This window comes from Gossypium raimondii, chromosome 9, assembly GCF_025698545.1.
Source record: "Gossypium raimondii isolate GPD5lz chromosome 9, ASM2569854v1, whole genome shotgun sequence".
In the NCBI taxonomy this organism is placed as follows: domain Eukaryota; kingdom Viridiplantae; phylum Streptophyta; class Magnoliopsida; order Malvales; family Malvaceae; genus Gossypium; species Gossypium raimondii.
In genome coordinates this window covers 8,970,533-8,976,837 of record NC_068573.1, presented here as the reverse complement: position 1 = coordinate 8,976,837, position 6,305 = coordinate 8,970,533, and the positions used below count along the sequence as shown (strand labels likewise).

At 33.9% G+C, this 6,305-nt stretch overlaps 1 long non-coding RNA gene across 1 annotated transcript; it reads right to left on the bottom strand.

The window, feature by feature from the left end:
- Window positions 1-2,758: 2,758 nt before the first annotated feature.
- LOC105798357 (uncharacterized) lies at window positions 2,759-4,862 on the bottom strand. Its single transcript, XR_008188838.1, has 2 exons — window positions 3,810-4,862; window positions 2,759-3,716 (listed from the first exon to the last, which is right to left on the bottom strand). It is a non-coding gene; the product is annotated as an uncharacterized LOC105798357 (long non-coding RNA).
- Window positions 4,863-6,305: the final 1,443 nt, after the last annotated feature.

Sequence of the window (6,305 nt, the reverse complement as noted above, 5' to 3'; positions counted from 1 at the left end):
TAAATTTGGAAAGTTGAGCATAAAATAGTAAAGTTTGAAACTATAGGGGTTAAATTGTAAAGATTCCAAAACTTAAGTTCTAGGACAAATTTACATTATTTAAGAATTTACAATTCTGAAAAAAATAGAATATGAAAGTTTAACTGTTCAAATATCAAGGACTAATTTTGGAAAATTTTGACAATTTTAGTTGCAAGAACTAAATTATAAATTTGAAAATTTTAGAAAATAGACTGTTTTGCAAAGTCAGTACAAAACAAGGTTTAGGACTAAACGTAGAATAAGAAAATCTGTTTTTAAGGAATTATATTGTACAATAGTAAAAGTTTGGATTTTAGGGACTAAATCATAAAAATATAAAATTAGAATATAATGGACTATTTTCTTCGACAGTGAAGAGAGCTTTCCCTCTTTATTTCTTCGACAATGAAGACAGTGAACAGAACCTTAATAGTTTGAAAAATATCTTACAAAAAAAATTGGGTAAGACATTTTCCTTCAAAAAGTCTTGGCTTTATCCTTTTTATGGAGAATAATTTCCTTTTGTAATTCATTTTCCACCAAACAAACACCTTAAAACAATAAAATGTTTTACTGAAAAATAATTTACATGCAAACAAATTTAAAATTGTTTCAATAGTTGCTTATTTTTCATCTTTGTTTTACTATTATATCTTTAGCATGTCTTACTTTTTATTAATTTTAATTTACATCATGTAATTTCCTTTAAGATTATTCCTTTAGTGAACAAATGATATTTTGGTTTAGTTTAAAAAAATTATATTGTTAATATGCCTTTCGATACTTTTATAACTTGCTGCAGAAAATTAAATTTGGATGGACGAAGATGATGTACAGGTGAGAAAATTTGTAATGTTGCTTTAAAGAATTTGGATATGTAGTTTTTTTTTTTTGGAGAAAAGATTAATCCATATTTCATAAATTTTAAAATATTTATAATTTAGTTTAAAACTATTAAATGTTTAATAAATAATAAAATTAATTAAAAAATAGGAAGGGTAACAAATGTGCATATGTTTTAAGCAATTCAACTCAAAAGTTTCCATTAGACTTCTAAAGAATATAATAAATTCAGCTGTTTGGCAATGTTGAAACAATTTTAGACGTATCAAACAATATAAAAACACAGTCACTTTACCAAAATACTCAATATATATATATATATATAAATGACCCAAGTTAAAAAATAATCACTCAAATGATCAGAAATGAACAGTAAAATGGGGTTGGGGGACTTAATAGCCAGCACCACCCTGATTTTTGACCTAATCATTACCTGATGATTGTGTCAAGTTTAAAAAATCAATTTTTGGGATTGGGGGGGCTTAATGACCGGCACCTGGGTATTTTTTTTCTAAACAATAGCACACTGGTATACATTTATACCAGTATTTGAAAAAAAAATCAGTTGGGGGACAGGTGGTCGCCACTTTATAATATTAAAAAATTAATCTTTTTTGGGTGCTGGTACACTGATGGCCGACGCCCACTTTATCAAATAAAAAAATTTAAGTTGAGGGAATTAGATGGCCGACATCACCTTTTTCTTATTAAAAAATAATTTTTTGTGCTGACACACTAATAGTCGGTAGTCACTTTATTAGATAAAAAAATTTTGGGTGTTGAGACACTGATGGCCAACACCTCCTTAACCTATATATTTGGAAGTTATTTGGTTGTGGTATTGTAATTGGATGAGAAAAAAATTGTTGACATTATCATCAAATGGGAGTGTCTGGGTGTGTACTAGAGGTGCTCATGGGTTGGGCAAGGCTGGGCCAAAAAAATTTTTGGCCTGCATCCTAGGCCCGGGCCCGGCCCAGCCCGAAATATGGGCCTAAAATTTTGTCCAGGCCTGGCCCAAGAAAAAATTCCTAAGCTCGAGCCCGGCCCGACCCATTTTTTAATAAAACACGAAAAATTATTTTAAAATAAAAAATTAAAAAAAAGTATTTTAAAAATATTTTAAAATTAATAAAATAAAAATATATATTTATTATATTCGGGCAGCCCGACCCATGAGCACCTCTAGTGTGTACCATCAAATGGGAATATCATATTTGGGAGTATATCATTAAATCAGTGTGATGGAGTGAATTGTAGATAGGAGTGTTTTAGAGTATACAACCGAACTTCGGGGTTGAATTATATATTGTCATGTTTTAACGAAGTTGAATTATATATTGTCACGTGAACCGCAAATGTTATGTTGTTAAGGGTCGGATGACTTCTTTCGCCATAGATGGTTAACTGTGTAGACCGGTGATGATTAAAAAATACGACAGGCGAACATGGTCAAAATTACTAAATGCAACGTAGACTTAATTTAAGTAGAAGACGACTAGCTTTGGAGAAACTATTATTCAAAATCTTCATATTATTTTTGTATCCGTAAATCAATTTTAGTCTATATTATTTGTTCGTTGAATTTCATATTTTTGTATATTAATTTTGTAAAATATTTGTATCATTTTTGAATCTGTAAAAATATTTTAGTCTCAGATATTTGTCGGTTTAATTTTATATTTTCTTATATCAAATTTCTAAAATGTTCATATTGTTTTTTATTTGTAAATAAAATTTAGTATGTGCTATTTGTTGGTCGAATTATATATTTTCAATATTAGTTTTATAGAATGCTTGTATTTTCTTATATATATAATTTTTTGTTACGTTTTATTATTTTTAATTTATATTTTTTACTTAATATTTTGTACTCATCTACGCCCACAAATAATTATGTTAAAAATTCAAAAATTTTCCTATTGGAAGAAAAATTACAAAGTAAATATTTACAAAAAATCAAAATTGTCTAAATCCCGGCGACATCCCCGGGGTCGATGTATAACGATTGGGCTGCCTCCGTCTGCGAGGGCATGCACCTTGAGGAGGCGCTTGATAGTTGTTCAGGTCAGCCTCCAGTGTCCCTTCTGTTGTACTAAGAAAGTTATATAATTGTATACCCCCATCATCGAGGGTGAAGGTGTATTGCGAGATCGGAGGTGTCGAGCCAAAAATATTCTCAATGTTAGGTGTAGGTGCTTGCCGATGGAGCTCTAGGTGGTATGAGGATGACCCGGAGTGTGGCGAATGTTGAGGCTCAAGGTCATTGCCAAATATGCCCTCGAACGAAAGAGCATTCAAATGAGGGTACGCGATGACAACTCAGTCGTTTCATATTAGGGCTCAAAATCGAGAGTGGAGACAGATTTCGTGTTCTCAAATGGTGGAACTCGATTATGACGCAGTCGTTCTAGTTATATCCCATAGAGAAAATTTCGGTTGCACGTGTTCTAGGATCACCATGTATCTACCCTAGAATATGTAAAGCAATTCGTTTTGGACATACCAAGTTGTGTACTCGCGCGAAGGAATGAACCTTGTCTTTGAGACAAACAAGAGGGGTCATCTCTCATGTTGGGCGTTTAACAGAATAATGTATGGAGCATGTTCGTTTGCCCAATTTATTTGGTCCCTACCCATTTTATCAATTCCATGTATTTCTTTGAAGTCCTGTGGAGGGTCCGAAATAGGTTACATTCAACCGAACTATCTCAAGACTCGATCTGTGACATGCTACTCAACCATATAAAAATTAATTAATGGCACGTTTGTCACGAATAGAGCTTGTTGCTCGTAAACCCATGATGGTATGAGTAGCGTAATTTCCTGGTCCGAATATGTCACCCATAAAACTGCACAGTACAAAGCAAACATTTTTATCTAAGTTTATTTTTTTTTTGCAAATATCGTGTTTGGAGAAAAAAAAGTCTATTCAATTATTTTACCTTACCCTAGAGTGAGTCTCTATCATCTAGCGATATATTGACATAGTGTATGATCGTCCAATTTCCGGTATCGTCGCCTATCTGAAATACACGTTCATATTTTCAATTATTATTTTCATCATTTAAAAAGTATTATACTATATAATTTGGAAACAAAAGATATAGTTAAAGGATAAATCACTTATTTACAAATGGCCATAACAGCAGTTGGTGGCTCACTGATGCCAAAAATGGCATCCAATATAAAGCCCACAACTGCAGTAAAAGGCAGCAACCGCCCATGGTCATCATGGATGGCTTTGTCGCTCGTTAAAGCTCGCAGTATAAGTCAGCACTGCAGAGCCCCAACTATAATTACGAGCTTGGGCTAGGTCTTCCAGTAAGGAGAGGTACATGATGTGGACTTTATTTTGATTCACATCCGACATCAAAACTGCACCTATGAGTTATAGAATAAACGTTCTGCGTTGGACTGCTCGATAAATAATGTCCATCTGCGTTAGACTGCTCGATAGATGCTCAAAGTTATTTCTTAACCACGTGAATTTCAACTCGGTTAATTTTCCTTCCTCATCATCGAGAGGCACTCTTTCTAATAATCGTTGACAAATGCCCCACAGATCGAGCACTTTTCCCGGCCCGGTCACTGCTTCCCCATCAATAGACAACCTCAACTAAACTACGCCTTGCAGTATGATTGTTGCTTCCCCAAATGGGAAGTAGAACGTATGTGTCTCCAAACGCAATCATTCAACCAAGGCTGATCTTAAATCGAACCGTAAGTCAACAATCTGAATGTACGCCGCTTACCCAAACCCCGCGAGTTCCAAATACGACAAAACCTCTGATTCAAAAAATATCACGAATCATAGAGTCGAGGTCTCACAACTCAGTATCGTTATTGCAGAAAGAGTAAAAATGATACGTTTTATTTATATTTAAAAAAACAAATTATAATAAATTTTGCTTAAAAGTCAATTAGTGAATATTTTATCATATTGTGAATACACTTAGCAATGTGGTTGTCATGCTTTAGAAGAGAATTATCATCCATTCCGGTATTTGCGTAAAAATAGAAGAAATTATCACAAACGATATAAAAAATTAAAAAATTATTGGAAAATATTTAATCTTGTAAAAATATTTTAGTTACTTACATATTTTAAGGACTAGAAAAAATCAAGTGACCGACGACAATCGAAAGCGTTTGGCGGTGGTCGACGTTGGAACTTACGGTGGTTGGTGGTGGAACTTGCAATGGTGGGATAGTTGAGGTTCAAATGTGGGTTTTATATTGGGGGGCATTGGGGGTGAGGAAAAAATTAGAAAGAAAAAAAAGAAAAAAAATACCTGAGAGCACCGTGACCCATGCCCGTCGAGTCACGTCAGTGTAGGCCTAAAGCCGACCACCAATGGACCGAAGCCCAGCCGACAGGGTTGACACGAACCATTAAAGGCACGACTTGACATAGCAAGTTGCTTGGGCCTGGCACACTACAGGCCTAACATCGATCATTCCTTCCCCCTTTTTTTTAATTTCAATTAATTATTAAGTCTATTAGTTGGTTTATTAATTGGTTTTAATCTATTCAATTGAAATGAATTCACTTATTTTTTTAATCTTTAAATTGGTTTTGCAATTAAAATTAAGAAACTCAATTATTTTTTAATTTAAACTTTAATTATTAAGCTATTTTTTAATTGAAATTATCTATACTTTAATTGATTTATTAATTGGTTTTAAACTATTCAATTGAAATGTATTAAATTATTATTTTTATTTAATCTCTAAATTGATTTTGTAATTAAAATTAAGAAATCATGGGAAATTATTTATACTTTAATTTATACATTAATTGAATCATAGAAAATTAAGAAATCACTCATCTTCCAATTCGACATTATAGGAAGATTGATTGGGAACATAGACACGATGTGGGAAAGTGGATCGATTTTGGCCGGGTGTTCAGCATACCGTGCACTATCTAGGTTCACTCGTCTCCTTGACATCCATGTCATTTCGAATCCTCGTCAATTGTGGTTGACCTTTAGGATGTCTACGAAAACTACAGTTCAGCAGCATCTCGAAAACAAGCGGTGGAACTTCTCAGTTGGAAACATCCAACTACTGGAAATTCATTGCCCTAGATACGCAATATGTGTTGCAGCATATAAACCTCGTTTATGAATTCATCGATGTCTAGATTTACATGCGCACACGCTGAATAAACATGCGCACACGACTATTGAAGAGTCTAGAACAACCCACACTCGTAACGCCTATTTCGCAGATCAACTGCGTACGACCTGGGCGAAAGACCAGAGCGACAGCCGACGTGCTTTTGAACCCGAAAAGTTTCCAAGTCGCGCAAATACAATTCTACATTCATCCTTCGTGCCCTATTCGAGTTGACTTTCAGTGCCTTTCGGATGCCCTCAACGTACACATGCCCAGCCTCTATCTGCTTTACTTGTCTCAACCCCATCTTTGGCATT